Source organism: Xenia sp. Carnegie-2017, unplaced genomic scaffold (genome assembly GCF_021976095.1).
Source record: "Xenia sp. Carnegie-2017 unplaced genomic scaffold, XeniaSp_v1 HiC_scaffold_67, whole genome shotgun sequence".
NCBI lineage: Eukaryota > Metazoa > Cnidaria > Anthozoa > Malacalcyonacea > Xeniidae > Xenia > Xenia sp. Carnegie-2017.
This window is the reverse complement of record NW_025813534.1, coordinates 5,514-23,735: the sequence shown is the minus strand read 5'-3', so window position 1 is coordinate 23,735 and position 18,222 is coordinate 5,514. Positions and strand designations below refer to the sequence as shown.

General features: G+C 35.2%; 2 long non-coding RNA genes across 2 annotated transcripts; both read right to left on the bottom strand.

Annotated features, from left to right (window-relative positions):
* Positions 1-5,133: 5,133 nt before the first annotated feature.
* Positions 5,134-5,973, bottom strand: LOC124459150. Its single transcript, XR_006953486.1, has 3 exons — positions 5,898-5,973; positions 5,296-5,831; positions 5,134-5,170 (listed from the first exon to the last, which is right to left on the bottom strand). It is a non-coding gene; the product is annotated as an uncharacterized LOC124459150 (long non-coding RNA).
* An 8,676-nt stretch (positions 5,974-14,649) lies between these two features.
* Positions 14,650-15,231, bottom strand: LOC124459149. Its single transcript, XR_006953485.1, has 2 exons — positions 15,150-15,231; positions 14,650-14,959 (listed from the first exon to the last, which is right to left on the bottom strand). It is a non-coding gene; the product is annotated as an uncharacterized LOC124459149 (long non-coding RNA).
* Between the last annotated feature and the right edge of the window lie 2,991 nt (positions 15,232-18,222).

Genomic DNA, 18,222 nt, shown 5'->3' with positions numbered 1-18,222 from the left:
AAAAATCCAGCAATGCGATAATTTTATGCTAAGGTACGGAGGCTGAGTTAATTTCAACAAAAAATCACAGCAAACAGAGACGTCATGTGAAATTGAACATTTTGAGGATAGCGCTGTATGGTCTGATACAGAAAGCACGTCGACGATGAGCAATAGCTACAATGGATCAGACTCTCACTCGTTTTCTTCACTCTCAGGCATAGGTCCAATGTCATGTGTGTACACGACCATAGCTGTTTTTACGACAGCTTCGTTTGTACACACTGTGGCAAACCTTCCTCTTGTGTGATGCAAATATGATCGCCATGTATCAGAGGATCAGTATTGTTTACCTCTTGGCAACATACACTTTCCCGTTCTGTACTCATGACCACACAAAAGCCACACTCACACCTAAAAGATAAAAACATTGTTTTTACTTTGGGAAATACAATGAAGCATCAATAAAATGCAACTAACCATTCAACATTTCCAATTCTGTGAATGTATTTATCTTCGCTTTCCGATGACGGAGAATAGTAATGACCACCTTGCGCGTTAGCCAAAGGCTCAAACATGTAAGGTTGTACCTCATTGTTATTGATGACAATATCATAATCGGCTTCTCCTTCAGAAGAATCCATTAATTTTGATAAATAAAAACAGTAATAGCAAACTACCGAAAGCCGTGCAAGCACTGCATGCCAGTCGTAGAACGATATAAGAACGATGCTTGTTTATGTCAACTAATACGTCACTCTTTCACAGTTCCCAGACTTAAACAATCTCACGGCGTTTTAGCAATGGTCATCGAATATCGTGTTTTACCGATTATAACCCTAAATATCTTTTGAAAAATCTTGCGGACGACTTCGAAATTTACGTCTTATTTTCACGCTATAGACATTACAATAAAATAAAGGTGTCTTCTAGCTGGCATGTGTCCTTTATTAATAGAAATAAAAGTTATACGTATAAGAAAATTTTTGCAGTAAAAGCAAAAGCAGGGCGCAAACTCAGTAAATTTATCAATATTTTGCACAAACCTTGTAAGATCAAGCACAGAAGGTATTGGTTCAACTTTTTCTTCGTTCGGTTCTGGTTCTTTCACGTTAACATTTCCAGGTTAAATACAAATAAACAAATTACTCCCCAAACATTGTAGTCATAACATAATACAGCAATGTTCTTCTTCCCAAATTTCCGCTCTGTTTTGACTCCAATTCAGCGACTGCCAAAAGCAGGCTGGATACAATCAAAGCAAGAACAAAAAGTCTTAATGCTCTCACCCAAATCTCACCAGGCAACGGCACGTACATTGCATATTCCTTAGGTGTTGAATCTATGGACGACTGAACAAATCCATGCAATAACGCACGAACTAAAAATCCACAAAGTGCGCCGAATAAAATGAAAAATGCACTTCAATTTCAGCCAATGATAAGCTTAACTCTAGATCACGTGAGATCAAGTTGGGGAATTGTCGTTATCCTGCGAATGTAAGTTTTCGGCAAATAGTGAAAAAGATTCTTTATTAAAATTAGCACATACACAAACCTTTACATTTTACAGACGTAATGATGTGCCCACCTCAAGCCAATTTAAGCGTGGTATCAAAATAGCACTATTTTAATTAGTTTCGTTTTTAGCATGGTAATATGATGTATTTTTATCTTCATATTTTCGAATTTTTACAAATTTTACATTTTACAGACGTAATAGAGTACATTCTATCTAAAAGTTATTTTAACAAATTTTAACTCCATAGTTTGTGCATTTCTACATTTCTACATTTCTACATTTCTACAAATAAAATATTTCTACATATATAGTCAAACTTACAGTTCATCAGGAATTGATGGTAGATTTAAATCATATATTTCAACACTAAAGTCCAAATATAAAACCTCAAGCAAGATATTAAAAAGTTCAGCATAACTGTCAACGTCTGATTCCATCCCTACTTGATCTTCAACAAGATTCTCTTGCAGAACGTTTTCTTCGCGGGAATTGTTTTCGTCTTGTTGCTCATGCTCCAGTCCTTCGTGATCTTCGTCTTCATTTCTATTCTCGTCCTCATTTGATTCAAAATTGGAATTTTTATCGTTTTTGTTCATATCTTTATTTTACATAGGCTAATGTGACTCGCAAACTTTACCAACAAATGTTGCTTTCAATGAGGAGATGCTCCGTCACAAGCCAGCTACCACTTACTTTGGTGTAATCCAAAGGACGTCCTTATACATCACTGCCTTGCAGAAACTCAGAGACTCAGCAAAACTGTTCACGTGACCAATCACGTTCATCCAGTCGAATGTCAATTGCAGAAAAGACCAGAAAGCCGGGCAAAATGCCAAAATTGGGAAAGCGAAACCCCGAGCGAAACATTTTTAGTAGTGATGTGTGATGTAGGTGTGATGTGTGATGTGCGTGTACAACAAAAACAGTCCTTCTCAGGACTATACCAACCTGAACGATCTACATCTACAAACATGTAACGATACTCCTGGTTCAAACCATTTACTTTAACCAGTAAATGGTTTGTGAACTTGGCAATATTTAGGTGTACATCAATCTATGACGACGAAAGTCGCCAATTCTTCCAACATTCGCTAACCTTTGTGTCGAATCACTCGAATATATTTGGATTTATCTTACTTGAAATTTATTTCTATAAATGTGTTTCTATCAATGCATTCACAATTTCAAACTTGTCAGATTTTTCATTATACCGCATTGAAGATGGCATAAGTTTGCCGAAACATGTCTGCAATAAAAAATTTAAAAAAAGTTGTCGTTTCCGTTAAATGCATCATTTCAATCGTGCCATTACGAAATAAGGGAAATTAGAAAATTATGTTAAAATGTGGAATTTGTTTGTTAAGATCGGGTGTTTGTTTGTGTGTGTAAGGCTTCTTTGAGTTTTAGAGAAAATTGAGTGTAATGTTCAACTTTGTCTCCATCACACTTATGATATTTGCCGTGTAAATATCACTAATATTTTATCAAACCTTTTCCTTTTACTAATTAACACGTATCAAGCATCCTATGATAAATTTAGCATTTTAAATAACTTTACTTTATTCATTTCAATCGTGCCATTGCAAAATTATGGAAATATTCATATAGTTGTAAATATAGGGGAAGTCTAAATTTCTAAATGATGCAAAAAAATTGCGCATGAAAAATTCGATGTTTGTTTGAAAATTTAAAAAGTTGAATGATTCTGAAAACAGTTTATGTAATTTAATTTTTGTTCATTATTATTTTATTTACTTAAATCGAAATCAAACTAACGTGATTGAACAGTTAAGGCTGAAACACACTAGGCAATCGCTTTAGTCGCGCGTCTGAAGGCTGAATGAAACACACTATAATAAAATTTACAACTTCCTCATTCCGACGATCCCGTTTTTTTCGCCAACAGTAACAAGACACAAGTTTTTATGTCGACGTCACCGAAATACACGACGTTCTAGAATTCATTAAATAAAAAACCCTTCAGATAAACTTGTCTATGCCAGTATTCTGTTGTAGAACCAAAAGTGAGATGAAGATATGATCTTCGCAATTTGCTGGACAATTTAAGCAATTGTCTCATGAACCTGAAAAATTCAGGTGACTCAACGGGATTCGAACCCATGAACTCTGAGGTACCGGTGCAGTGCTCTGACCAACTGAGCTTTGAAGTCACACAGTGGAGAGCAGGTCAATTTTGTTGGGCTCATGTTTTCTCGTGAAATGAATGTCATATGAAAGAATTCAATTTTGTTGGGCTCACGTTTTCTCGTGAAAGGAGTGTCATATGAAAGAATTCGTGAAACGAATGTCATATGAAATAATTCTTTGAAAGAATTCTTTCATATGACATTCCTTTCAAATATGTCCAATAGACTCAAGTGAAGGACTTCTGATAATAGTTACCCAGTCAGACAAACCAAACATTCCTTTCATATCATATGAAAGAATTCTTTCATATGACATTTCTTTCATATGAAAGAATTATTTCATATGACATTCCTTTCATATGAAAGAATTATTTCATATGACATTTCTTTCATATGAAAGAATTCTTTGATGTAAGTTTTGATTTATTATTATTAAACTTAGTGAATTTGTACAAAATTGCGTTTACTCTAGCTTAATTTTTTGTCCTCATTTAGCTAAAGCTATTTTATAAGTTTTGATTTATTATTATTATACTTAGTGAATTTGTAAAAAATTGCGGGATTTCCATTGCGTAGTACAAGCTAGTTAGGGCTTTTCTGACGCCTTGACGCGGTTTATCAATTTCCTACCTTTCTTAAAGGACACATTCAACATAAAATTCGGATTGTTATTTTTGTACTTTACATAAAGGTATAGCTCCAACTAATAGTTCACCAAAGTTTGAGACTCAAAGGATAAATATTTTTGAAGATATGGAAGTTTAAAGTTGATGCTTTACTGATAACGTATTGAAAATGCCCGACGAGCTAACGACGGCTACCGATTGGAAAAAGGTCGTTGTGACTTATTAGTTGACATTAGCTAAACGCGGTCAATTACGCGCTTCGTTCAAAATATATTGGTAACTTCTTTGCCTGCATTAACAACACGACAATTTAGCATTGAAAATATGGTTTATTGTGCCGCACTTAATTGTAAAAACGGTTCTTCTAAGAACCACCAAATGCAGCAAAAGGTTTCTTTTTTTCGTTTCCCGAAAAGAAGCGCATGCGAGATATTTGGATAGAAAAAATCCGACGCAAAAATTTGAAGCCAACAAAGAGCTCAAAATTGTGCTCGCAACATTTCGAGAGTTCGTGCTTCGTGCAAAATTTTGAAGCGATGCAATCAGTAGGATGGACAGCAGGACGGCTTCGCCTTAAGAAGGATGCTGTACCCACGATTTTTTAATACTCTGTGGAACCCACAAGTGTAGCATCTAAAAGGAAGCAGCCAACAAATGTTAGAACTGCATTTGAGAAGAGACGAAGGCAAGAGGTGATTATTATAGTTATAGTTAGCAATATTTGTTTACATTTATCAAAAACTAAGCTATATAGCATTACCAAATTGAGGACAATTTTATAATTTTAGATTATTGACGACGTTCTTGCAGAACATGACGACTTTCTTGTAGACGACGACCACGATGTGTCGACATCGGCTCGAAATGTTTGTGCGTTTTACCTCAAAGGAAGTTTGTCTAAGATAAAAGATGTCAAAATATATGTAGACAGCGAAACACAAACATATACAGTGGTAACTAATTCAGACTAATGTCGTTTGATCTTTTCTTTGTTATTTCAACTCATAGAAAATTCCTTGTACCTTAGAAGCGCAATGTGAAATGCCAAGCAGACATAACAATCCTTCCGCAAAAACACGTAAGGTTAAGAACCACTCAAACAAAAGTGCCAAATATGATAAGTAGATGTATAGACTTTCCATTTCGGCCGTTTTGATTTTTGTGAAAAATCCAGCAATGCGATAATTTTATGCTAAGGTACGGAGGTTGAGTTAATTTCAACAAAAAATCACAGCAAACAGAGACGTCATGTGAAATTGAACATTTTGAGGATAGCGCTGTATGGTCTGATACAGAAAGCACGTCGACGATGAGCAATAGCTACAATGGATCAGACTCTCACTCGTTTTCTTCACTCTCAGGCATAGGTCCAATGCCATGTGTGTACACGACCATAGCTGTTTTTACGACAGCTTCGTTTGTACACACTGTGGTAAACTCTTCCTCTTGTGTGATGCAAATATGATCGCCATGTATCAGAGGATCAGTATTGTTTACCTCTTGGCAACATACACTTTCCCGTTCTGTACTCATGACCACACAAAAGCCACACTCACACCTAAAAGATAAAAACATTGTTTTTACTTTGGGAAATACAATGAAGCATCAATAAAATGCAACTAACCATTCAACATTTCCAATTCTGTGAATGTATTTGTCTTCGCTTTCCGATGACGGAGAATAGTAATGACCACCTTGCGCGTTAGCCAAAGGCTCAAACATGTAAGCTTGTACCTCATTGTTATTGATGACAATATCATAATCGGCTTCTCCTTCAGAAGAATCCATTAATTTTGATAAATAAAAACAGTAATAGCAAACTACCGAAAGCCGTGCAAGCACTGCATGCCAGTCGTAGAACGATATAAGAACGATGCTTGTTTATGTCAACTAATACGTCACTCTTTCACAGTTCCCAGACTTAAACAATCTCACGGCGTTTTAGCAATGGTCATCGAATATCGTGTTTTTACCGATTATAACCCTAAATATCTTTTGAAAAATCTTGCGGATGACTTCGAAATTTGGTACGTCTTATTTTCACGCTATAGACATTACAATAAAATAAAGGTGTCTTCTAGCTGTCATGTGTCCTTTATTAATAGAAATAAAAGTTATACGTATAAGAAAATTTTCGCAGTAAAAGCAAAAGCAGGGCGCAAACTCAGTAAATTTATCAATATTTTGCACAAACCTTGTAAGATCAAGCACAGAAGGTATTGGTTCAACTTTTTCTTCGTTCGGTTCTTGTTCTTTCACGTTAACATTTCCAGGTTAAATGCAAATACACAAATTACTCCCCAAACATTGTAGTCATAAGATAATACAGCAATGTTCTTCTTCACAATTTTCCGCTCTGTTATGACTCCAATTCAGCGACTGCCAAAAGCAAGCTGGATACAATCAAAGGAAGAACAAAAAGTCTTAATGCTCTCACTCAAATCTCACCAGGCAACGGCACATACATTGCATATTCCTTAGGTGTTGAATCTATGGACGACTGAACAAATCCATGCAATAAAGCACGAACTAAAAATCCAGAAAGTTCGCCGAATAAAATGAAAAATGCATTTCAATTTCAGCCAATGATAAGCTTAACTCTAGATCACATGAGATCAAGTTGGGGAATTGTCGTTATTTCACGAATGTAATTTTTTGGCAAATAGTGAAAGATTCTTTATTAAAATTAGTACATACACAAATTTATACATTTTACAGACGAAATAGAGTACATTCTATCTAAATAGTTATTTTAACAAATTTTAACTCCATAGTTTGTGCATTTCTACATTTCTACATTTCTACATTTCTACATTTCTACAAATAAAATATTTCTACATATATAGTCACACTTACAGTTCATCAGGAATTCATGGTAGATTTAAATCATATATTTCAACACTAAAGTCCAAATATAAAACCTCAAGCAAGATATTAAAAAGTTCAGCATAACTGTCAACGTCTGATTCCATCCCTACTTGATCTTCAATAAGATTCTCCTGCAGAACGTTTTCTTCGCGGGAATTGTTTTCGTCTTGTTGCTCATGCTCCAGTCCTTCGTGATCTTCGTCTTCATTTCTATTCTCGTCCTCATTTGATTCAAAATTGGAATTTTTATCGTTTTTGTTCATATCTTTATTTTTTATATGCTAATGTGACTCGCAAACTTTACCAACAAATGTTGCTTTCGATGAGGAGGTGCTCCGTCACAAGCCAGCTACCACTTACTTTGGTGTAATCCAAAGGACGTCCTTATACATCACTGCCTTGCAGAAACTCAGAGACTCAGCAAAACTGTTCACGTTACCAATCACGTTCATCCAGTCGAATTCTAATTGCTTCAACTCATAATTTGCACCAATGCTAATTGCAGAAAAGACCAGAAAGCCGGACATGGCAAAATGCAAAAAATGGGAAAGCGAAACCCCGAGCGAAGCATTTTTAGTAGTGATGTGTGATGTAGGTGTGATGTGTGATGTGCGTGTACAACAAAAACAGTCCTTCTCAGGACTATACCAACCTGAACGATCTACATCTACAAACATGTAACGATACTCCCGGGTTTAAACCATTTACTTTATTACGATCATTTGGACGACAGAGCGAACAACTTGCTTACGACTACATACGTTTAATGGATGTTAATAAGAACCATTTCATATAAAATTATCATCCTACGTTATGTTGTTAATAACAACCATTTCATATAAAATTATCATCCTACGTTATGATGTCAACAACAACCATTTCATATAAAATTATCATCCTACGTTATGATGTCAACAACAACCATTTCATATAAAATTATCATCCTACGTTATGATGTCAACAACAACCATCTATGAATTTCAACGAAATAATTTGTTCATTGTCTAGTAATCAGGAGAGAGACCTCAACTAGTAAGTTGTTGACTTCATATTAATACTATTAAATGTTATAAAGTGAATGGTTTGAACCCGGGAGTATCGTTACATGTTTGTAGATGTAGATCGTCCAGGTTTGTATAGTCCTGAGAAGGACTGTTTTTGTTGTTGTTGACTGACGTTTCGACAACCTTAGCGTTAGTCATCTTCAGAATCAAATGAGGAGTAAACGTCAAGTTAGCCGTATTTGTTATCTGGTTCTTACATAGCGGTGGTTGAACATCAGTCAACAACAACAAAAACAGTCCTTCTCAGGACAATACCAACCTGGACGATCTACATTTACAAACATGTAACGATACTCCCGGGTTCAAACCATTTACTTTAACCAGTAAATGGTTTGTGAACTTGGCAATATTTAGGTGTACATCAATCTATGACGACGAAAGTCGCCAATTCTTCCAACATTCGCTAACCTTTGTGTCGAATCACTCGAATGTATTTGGATTTATCTTACTTGAAATTTATTTCTATAAATGTGTTTTTATCAATGCATTCACAATTTCAAACTTGTAAGATTTTTCATTATACCGCATTGAAGATGGCATAAGTTTGCCGAAACATGTCTGCAATAAAAAATTTAAAAAAAGTTGTCGTTTGCGTTAAATGCATCATTTCAATCGTGCCATTACGAAATTAGGGAAATTAGAAAATTATGTTAAAATGTTGAATTTGTTTGTTAAGATCTGGTTTTTGTTTGCGTGTGTGTAAGGCTTCTTTGTGTTTTAGAGAAAATTGAGTGTAATGTTCAAATTTTTCTCCATCACACTTATGATATTTGCCGTGTAAGTATCACTAATATTTTATAAAACCTTTTCCTTTTACTGATTAACACGTATCAAGCATCCTATGATAAATTTAGCATTTTAAATAACTTTACTTTATTCATTTCAATCGTGCCATTGCAAAATTATGGAAATATTCATATAGTTGTAAATATAGGGGAAGTCTAAATTTCTAAATGACGCAAAAAAATTGCGCATGAAAAATTCGATGTTTGTTTGAAAATTTAAAAAGTTGAATGATTCTGAAAACAGTTTATGTAATTTAATTTTTGTTCATTATTATTTTATTTACTTAAATCGAAATCAAACTAACGTGATTGAACAGTTAAGGCTGAAACACACTAGGCAATCGCTTTAGTCGCGCGTCTGAAGGCTGAATGAAACACACTATAATAAAATTTACAACTTCCTCATTCCGACGATTCCGTTTTTTTCGCCAACAGTAACAAGGCAAAAGTTTTTATGTCGACGTCACCGAAATACACGACGTTCTAGAATTCATTAATTAAAAAACCCTTCAGATAAACTTGTATATGCCAGTATTCTGTTGTAGAACCAAAAGTGAAATGAAGATATGATCTTTGCACTTTGCTGGACAATTTAAGCAACTGTCTCATGAACCTGAAAAATTCAGGTGGCTAAACGGGATTCGAACCCATGAACTCTGCGGTGCCGGTGCAGTGCTCTGACCAACTGAGCTTTGAAGTCACACAGTGGAGAGCAGGTCAATTTTGTTGGGCTGATGTTTTCTCGTGAAAGGAATGTCATATGAAAGAATTCTTTCATATGACATTTCTTTCAAATATGTCCAATAGACTCAAGTGATGTCCTTCTGATAATAGTTACCCAGTCAGACAAAGCAAACATTCCTTTCATGTCATATGAAAGGATTATTTCATATGACATTTCTTCCATATGAAAGAATTCTTTGATGTAAGTTTTGATTTATTATTATTAAACTTAGTGAATTTGTACAAAATTGCTTTTACTCTAGCTGAATTTTTTGTCCTCATTTAGCTAAAGCTATTTTATAAGTTTTGATTTATGATTATTATACTTAGTGAATTTGTAAAAAATTGCGGGATTTCCATTGCGTAGTACAAGCTAGTTATGGCTTTTCTGACGCCTTGACGCGGTTTATGAATTTCCTACCTTTCTTAAAAGACACATGCAACATAAAATTCGGATTGTTATTTTTGTACTTTACATGAAGGTATAGCTCCAACTAATACTTCACCAAAGTTTGAGACTCAAAGGATAAATATTTTTGAATATATGGAAGTTTAAAGTTGATGCTTTACTAATAACGTATTGAAAATGCCCGACGAGCTAACGACGGCTACCGATTGGAAAAAGGTTGTTGTGACTTAATAGTTGACATTAGCTAAACGCGGTCAATTGCGCGCTTCGTTCAAAATATATTGGTAACTTCTTTGCCTGCATTAACAACACGACAATTTAGCATTGAAAATATGGTTTATTGTGCCGCATTTAATTGTAAAAACGGTTCTTCTAAGAACCATCAAATGCAGCAAAAGGTTTCTTTTTTCGTTTCCCGAAAACAAGCGCATGCGAGATATTTGGATAGAAAAAATCCGACGCAAAAATTTGAAGCCAACAAAGAGCTCAAAACTGTGCTCCCAACATTTCGAGAGTTCGTGCTTCGTGCAAAATTTTGAAGCGATGCAATCAGTAGGATGGACAGCAGGACGGCTTCGCCTTAAGAAGGATGCTGTACCCACGATTTTTGAATACTCTGTGGAACCCACAAGTGTAGCATCTAAAAGGAAGCAGCCAACAAATGTTAGAACTGCATTTGAGTAGAGACGAAGGCGAGACGAGACGATATTTGTTTACATATATCAAAAACTAAGCTATTACCATTACCAAATTGAGGACAATTTTATAATTTTAGATTATTGACGACGTTCTTGCAGAACATGACGACTTTCTTGTAGGCGACGACCACGATGTGTCGACATCGGCTCGAAATGTTTGTGCGTTTTACCTCAAAGGAAGTTTGTCTAAGATAAAAGATGTCAAAATATATGTAGACAGCGAAACACAAACATATACAGTGGTAACTAATTCAGACTACTGTCGTTTGATCTTTTCTTTGTTATTTTAACTCATACAAAATTCCTTAACGTACCTTAGAAGCACAATGTGAAATGCCAAGCAGACATAACAATCCTTCCGCAAAAACACGTAAGGTTAAGAACCACTCAAACAAAAGTGCCAAATATGATAAGTAGAGGTATAAACTTTCCATTTCGGCCGTTTTGATTTTTGAGAAAAATCCAGCAATACGATAATTTTATCTAAAGGTTGAGTTAATTTCAACAAAAAATCATAGCACACAGACGACGTCATGTGAAATTGAACATTTTGAGGATAGCGCTGTATGGTCTGATACAGAAAGCACGTCGACGATGAGCAATAGCTACAATGGATCAGACTCTCACTCGTTTTCTTCACTCTCAGGCATAGGTCCAATGCCATGTGTGTACACGACCATAGCTGTTTTTACGACAGCTTCGTTTGTACACACTGTGGCAAACTCTTCCTCTTGTGTGATGCAAATATGATCGCCATGTATCAGAGGATCAGTTTGTTCACCTCTTGGCAACATATACTTTCCCGTCCTGTACTCATGACCACACAAAAGCCACACTCACACCTAAAAGATAAAAACATTGTTTTTACTTTGGGAAAAACAATGAAGTATTAATAAAATGCAACTAACCATTCAACATTTCCAATTCTGTGAATGTATTTATCTTCGCTTTCCGATTACGGAGAATGGTAATGACCACCTTGCGCGTTGGCCAAAGGCTCAAACATGTAAGGTTGTACCTCATTGTTATTGATGACAATATCATAATCGGCTTCTCCTTCAGAAGAATCCATTCATTTTTGATAAATAAAAAACAGTAATAGCAAACTACCGAAAGCCGTGCAAGCACTGCATGCCAGTCGTAGAACGATATAAGAACGATGCTTGTTTATGTCAACTAATACGTCACTCTTTCACAGTTCCCAGACTTAAACAATCTCACGGCGTTTTAGCAATGGTCATCGAATATCGTGTTTTTACCGATATATATTTTCACGCTATAGGCATTACAATAAAATAAAGGTGTCTTCTAGCTGGCATGTGTCCTTTATTAATAGAAATAAAAGTTATACGTATAAGAAAATTTTCGCAGTAAAAGCAAAAGCAGGGCGCAAACTCAGTAAATTTATCAATATTTTGCACAAACCTTGTAAGATCAAGCAAAGAAGGTATTGGTTCAACTTTTTCTTCGTTCGGTTCTGGTTCTTTCACGTTAACATTTCCAGGTTAAATACAAATAAACAAATTACTTCCCAAACATTGTAGTCATAAGATAATACAGCAATGTTCTTCTTCTCAAATTTCCGCTCTGTTTTGACTCCAATTCAGCGTCTGCCAAAAGCAGGATGGATACAATCAAAGGAAGAACAAAAAGTCTTAATGCTCTCACCCAAATCTCACCAGGCAACGGCACGTACATTGCATATTCCTTAAGTGTTGAATCTATGGACGACTGAACAAATCCATGCAATAAAGCACGATGTAAAAATCCAGAAAATACGCCGAATAAAATGAAAAATGCATTTCAATTTCAGCCAATGATAAGCTTAACTCTAGATCACGTGAGATCAAGTTGGGGAATTGTCGTCATCTCGCGAATGTAAGTTTTTGGCAAATAGTGAAACATTCTTTATTAAAATTAGTACATACACAAATTTATACATTTTACAGACGAAATAGAGTACATTCTATCTAAATAGTTATTTTAACAATTTTTAACTCCATAGTTTGTGCATTTCTACATTTCTACATTTCTACATTCCTACAAAGAAAATATTTTTATACATACATAGTCAAACTTACAGTTCATCAGGAATTGATGGTAGATTTAAATCATATATTTCAACACTAAAGTCCAAATATAAAACCTCAAGCAAGATATTAAAAAGTTCAGCATAACTGTCAACGTTTGATTCCATCCCTACTTGATCTTCAACAAGATTCTCATGCAGAACGTTTTCTTCGCGGGAATTGTTTTCGTCTTGTTGCTCATGCTCCAGTCCTTCGTGATTTTCGTCTTCATTTCTATTCTCATCTTCTTTTGATTCAAAATTGAATTTTTATCGTTTTTGTTCATATCTTTATTTTACATATGCTAATGTAACTCGCAAACTTTACCAACAAATGTTGCATTCGATGAGGAGATGCTCCGTCACAAGCCAGCTACCACTTACTTTAGTGTAATCCAAAGGACGTCCTTATATATCACTGCCGTGCAGAAACTTCTAGACTCAGTAAAAACTGTTCACGTAACCAATCACATTCATCCAGTCGAATGCCAATAGCAGAAAAGACAGAAAGGCGTACATGGCATAAAGCCAAAGCGAAGCATTTTTAGTAGTGAGTAGTGCTGTGTGATGTAGGTGTGATTTTGTGATGTGCGTTTTCAACAAAAACAGTCCTTCTCAGGACTATACCAACCTGGACGATCTACATCTACAAACATGTAACGATACTCCCGGGTTCAAACCATTTACTTTAACCAGTAAATGGTTTGTGAACTTGGCAATATTTAGGTGTACGTCAATCTATGACGACGAAAGTCGCCAATTTTTCCAACATTCGCTAACCTTTGTGTCGAATCACTCGAATGTATTTGGATTTATCTTACTTGAAATTTATTTCTATAAATGTGTTTCTATCAATGCATTCACAATTTCAAACTTGTCAGATTTTTCATTATACCGCACTGAAGATAGCATAAGTTTGCCGAAACATGTCTGCAATAAAAAATTTAAAAAAACTTGCCGTTTACGTTAAATGCATCATTTAAATCCTGCCATTACGAAATTATGGAAATATTCATATAGTTGTAAATATAGGGGAAGTCTAAATTTCTAAATGATGCAAAAAAATTGCGCATGAAAAATTCGATGTTTGTTTGAAAATTTAAAAAGTTGAATGATTCTGAAAAGAGTTTATGTAATTTAATTTTTGTTCATTATTATTTTATTTACTTAAATGGAAATCAAACTAACGTGATTGAACAGTTAAGGCTGAAACACACTAGGCAATCGCTTTAGTCGCGCGTCTGAAGGCTGAATGAAACACACTATAATAAAATTTACAACTTCCTCATTCCGACCATTCCGTTTTTTTCGCCAACAGTAACAAAACACAAGTTTTTATGTCGACGTCACCGAAATACACGACGTTCTAGAATTCATTAAATAAAAAATCCTTCAGATAAACTTGTCTATGCCAGTATTCTGTTGTAGAACCAAAAGTGAAATGAAGATATGATCTTCGCACTTTGCTGGACAATTTAAGCTATTGTCTCATGAACCATGACATTCCTTTCATGTCATAAGAAAGAATTCTTTTATATGACATTCCTTTCATTGTCCAGCAAAGTGGGAAGATCATATCTTCATTTAATATCAAACACCGCACTGCACCACACGGATCGTCAATAGAAAATAATTGATGTTTGTAATGTAATTGATGTTTTGTAAACGATTGCCAACGTTTTTTTGAGCATTGTAAATTTATGCTGAAATTATAACCCAACTTTAGCTCAATGACAAATAAAGAAGAACTTTCAAACATTCTGTATGATACACCATGTATAATAATAATAAACTTAAATTATTAGTGAGATGATTTAACGATGGTGGAGCAAAACATTAAAGCTATAAACGACACTGAAATTAGTAAATGTAAATCGTAACTCTGACATTCCTTTCATGTCATATGAAAGAATTCTTTTATATGACATTCCTTTCATTGTCCAGCAAAGTGGGAAGATCATATCTTCATTTAATATCAAACACCGCACTGCACCACACGGATCGTCAATAGAAAATAATTGATGTTTGTAATGATGATTGCCAACGTTTCTTTGAGCATTGTAAATTTATCCTGAAATTATAACCCAACTTTAGCTCAATGACAAATAAACAAGAACTTTCAAACATTCTGTATGATACACCATGTACAATAATAATAAACTTAAATTATTAGTGAGATGATTTAACGATGGTGGAGCAAAACATGAAAGTTATAAACAACACTGAAATTAGTAAACGTAAATCGTAACTCTCACACCAACCTCTTTTACTGAATCCAAGTTAGCCACGAAGGTAAAAATGAACAAATCAAGTTGAAAGTCTCGTTTCCACGCTTTGAAAATTGAAATAGGTCTGAGACAATGTCGTTCAAGTTCACGTTCATGTCGTTCACGTGTGTCGCTTTTCGCCGGAAGTACAAAACTTTCCCCCAACCAATCAAAATCTCGAGGAATTATCAAACCAATGAAAATCCAAACAAGGAGTCGAACGAATCGTACGAAACGAAATACATAGGCGATACGATACGATACGTCACTGTTTTATAAAACTAGCCATATTTTCCTTCATGTTATTGTTTTCTCCATTCGTAATGTCGACATAATCATAAAGTTTTGTCGTTTTCTGAGCTTTTGTACTTTTTAATACAGTTAACGTCATGATACACTTTGGCGTTTGAAATTTCAAATATTCTTGATTTCATTTGATGATATATAAAGTTAGAAAGAAGTATAAGAATTTTACAACAAACTTCACTGATTGTATAAGTTCTGATAAACGTCAAAGGTGAACGTCGAGATTAAGTTAACATGAAATTTAAACTCAGGGTCAGACAATGGAAAGCGACAGACAAACTATAGCATCGACAGTCATAATTCATAACCAATTTTGATAAGATATTTTGAATCTTGGATCAATTATGATTAAAAAGTTCAAGGAAAGTTTTCGCCCGTAGGAAATTGTTAGCAATATTTAATTTAATGATCTTTCTAAATATGCTTTTATTTCAACGACTTGGCATTTACAATAGTTTCACGATGACGAATGTCCTATTCAACACAAACTACAAATTCATAGCGTCAGTTTAACCCGAACAGGGGACCTTCAAAAACTGCCTTGCAAAATATTGACAATGAAATATCTATTTCGGATCGTCTATAGAAAATAATTAATGTTTGTAATGTATAGGGTTTGAATGGAGTTTGAAGTTAAACTAATTGTTGTTCAAGACAACTGCAGGTAGTGTATGATAAAAATAAAACACAGCAAGTTTTAAAACAAACCACAATCATTTATGCTTCATCTTGTTCTTCTTCATCATCAGGATTATCATCATCACCATCAACTTCTGCATTTTGATGTTCAAGTTTTTCCAGTTCCTTTGCAAAGTCTGCTTCATCCATATCTGTGACAACCTTTGGCTGAACAGATAAAAATGATAATCAATGATAGAAATTTATAGCTTAAATTTATCATTTGAAATCAACAAATTTCTTGCATGAATGCAAAGGCATGGCAATAGGATTTACAAGTACATTTCAACCCCTAATCTTGATTGTCATGTATCTGACATAATGAGAAGAACTGACAAAATAAACACAAAAGTAGATTGCTAAGCTCTTGGTCAGTAATGATCAAGGTTAAAAATCTGTGGGTAAAGTGAAGGTTTGAATCAACAATCGACTTGTAATGTGTAAATCACACTATGAGCTTCAAGGATGGTATGGGAAGGTATGTGGATAATATGGTGATTGCATGAGGATAATACATAATGATGGTACTAGGATGATATGGTATGATATGAGGATCACATGGTGGTAGTATGAAGAAGTGGTAATGGTTTGAGGTTTATATGGTATGATATGAGGATCACATGGTGGTAGTACAAAGATGATGTGGTGATGGTTTGAGAATGATATGGTATGATATGAGGTTCACATGGTGGTAGTACAAAGATGATGTGGTGATGGTTTGAGGATGATATGGTATGATATGAGGTTCACATGGTGGTGGTACAAAGATGATGTGGTGATGGTTTGAGGATGATATGGTATGGTATGAGGATCACATGGTGGTAGTACAAAGATGATGTGGTGATGGTTTGAGGATGATATGGTATGATATGAGGTTCACATGGTGGTGGTACAAAGATGATGTGGTGATGGTTTGAGGATGATATTGTATGATATGAGGATCACATGGTGGTAGTACAAAGATGATGTGGTGATGGTTTGAGGATGATATGGTATGGTATGAGGATCACATGGTGGTAGTACAAAGATGATGTGGTGATGGTTTGAGGATGATATGGTATGATATGAGGATCACATGTTGGTAGTACAAAGATGATGTGGTGATGGTTTGAGGATGATATGGTATGGTATGAGGATCACATGGTGGTAGTACAAAGATGATGTGGTGATGGTTTGAGGATGATATGGTATGAGATCACATGGTAGTACAAAGATGATGTGGTGATGGTTTGAGGATGATATGGTATGATATGAGGATCACATGGTGGTAGTGAAAGATGATGTGGTGATGGTGAGGATGATATGGTATGATATGAGGATCACATGGTGGTAGTAGATGATGTGGTGATGGTTTGAGGATGATATGGTATGATATGAGGATCACATGGTGGTAGTACAAAGATGATGTGGTGATGGTTTGAGGATGATATGGTATGATATGAGGATCACATGGTGGTAGTACAAAGATGATGTGGTGATGGTTTGAGGATGATATGGTATGATATGAGGTTCACATGGTGGTGGTACAAAGATGATGTGGTGATGGTTTGAGATGATATGGTATGGTATGAGGATCACATGGTGGTAGTACAAAGATGATGTGGTGATGGTTTGAGGATGATATGGTATGATATGAGGTTCACATGGTGGTGGTACAAAGATGATGTGGTGATGGTTTGAGGATGATATTGGATATGAGGATTGGTGGTAGTAAGATGATGTGGTGATGGTTTGAGGATGATATGGTATGGTATGAGGACATGGTGGTAGTACAAAGATGATGTGGTGATGGTTTGATGATATGGTATGATATCAGGTGGTAGTACAAAGATGATGTGGTGATGGTTTGAGGATGATATGGTATGGTATGGGATCACATGGTGGTAGTACAAAGATGATGTGGTGATGGTTTGAGGATGATATGGTATGGATAGATCACATGGTGGTAAAAAGATGATGTGGTGATGGTTTGAGGATGATATGGTATGATATGAGGATCACATGGTGGTAGTACAAAGATGATGTGGTGATGGTTTGAGGATGATATGGTATGATATGAGGATCACATGGTGGTAGTACAAAG